The sequence below is a fragment of the Mustela nigripes genome, chromosome 9 (assembly GCF_022355385.1).
Source record: "Mustela nigripes isolate SB6536 chromosome 9, MUSNIG.SB6536, whole genome shotgun sequence".
In the NCBI taxonomy this organism is placed as follows: Eukaryota; Metazoa; Chordata; class Mammalia; order Carnivora; family Mustelidae; genus Mustela; species Mustela nigripes.
The window spans coordinates 12,147,455-12,148,808 of record NC_081565.1 but is presented as its reverse complement, the minus strand read 5'-3'; the positions used below and the strand labels follow the sequence as shown (position 1 = coordinate 12,148,808).

Below are 1,354 nucleotides of genomic sequence, written 5' to 3'. Positions count from 1 at the left end.
CAGATATATCTTTAAACTTTCACAAGTTTTGGTACCTATAATGCTATATACTATCAAATTATAACTCAAGTGAAAGAGCCCAATAACGACATGTTTCAGATAGGCATACATATCGAAAATTTCACCTCTTCGGACCTTACAAAGTCTTTCACCATTACATTAGTCATCTGATTTATTAAGAGGCTTATATTCCATGTGTTATTTTAAACAAATCAGAGATTATAAATGTGTTAATTAGAAATTCTCTCCCTCTCTCTCACCTACTGCATTGACTTTGCCCACATATATATTTATATAATCTTTAAGAACAATGAATTCAGTTTTATACTTGTTACAGATCTTCATTTTTCCACCTAATGGCTTTCAGGGGATAAACATCCATTTGATTCTTCCAACTTGCTGCATATTCTTACTGTAAGGGCCTGGTTGGCCCGAGGGAGCCATTTTGTTGCAGTGAACTTAGATTGACCCTATGCAATGAACTTAGATTGACCCTGCCCCTCCCAGAGGGGTAAGTCTTATAAAAGGAGAGCAATTTGTTCAGGATATATATGTTGGAAAATGATTAGTTTAAAGCAGCATTTGGAGGATGAGAACATGATGAATCTTTGTGGGAAAATGGAGGAATAGTGAGGAAAATTATCATGATTTCAGCAGAGGCAGGGACCATAGGTCAGCTGTCATCAATGGATGTGAGCACAAGTTAACTTGCAACAGTTCAGTTTTCATGAAGATCTAGTAGAGACCAGATTTGCATGGAGCAGATTACATGTGTGGGTTTGTCAAGAGGGTGCTGCCTGGGACTGCCCATCAGCTTCCTCAGGCCCTGCTTCAGGTCTTTGTTTCTCAGGCTGTAGATAAAAGGGTTTAGCATGGAGGGCAGAACTGTGTAGACAAGTGTTGCTATGTGGTCCCTGGCAGTGTAGGTGGACAGGGGCTGTAAATAGACATAGAAGATGCTTCCATAAAAGAGAGTTACCACGGTGAGGTGAGAGCCACAGGTGGAGAAGGCTTTGCGTTTCCTAGCGGCTGAGGGGATCTTGAGAACAGCAATGAGGATTCATAGGTAAGAGAAAATAATGCACAGAAAGGGGGTCACCAAAACAACAGAACCTTCTGACAGTATCACAGTTTCATTGGCAAAGGTGGGGGAGCATGACAACTTCATCAGGGGACTGAGGTCACAGAGGAAGTGATGGATGACATTGGAGTCACAGAAGATGAGGCGATTCAGTAGCAGTGTGTGTAGGAGTGAGTGGAGGTGAGGTAGTGAGAAGGAAAAGGCCACCAGCAGGACACAGCAGTGGTGGTTCATGGTGGTGACATAGTGGAAGGGGTCACAGATGGCCACATA

General features: G+C 42.3%; 1 pseudogene; it reads right to left on the bottom strand.

Annotated features, from left to right (window-relative positions):
* Positions 1-718: 718 nt before the first annotated feature.
* LOC132024981 (olfactory receptor 1L8-like) lies at positions 719-1,354 on the bottom strand (annotated as a pseudogene).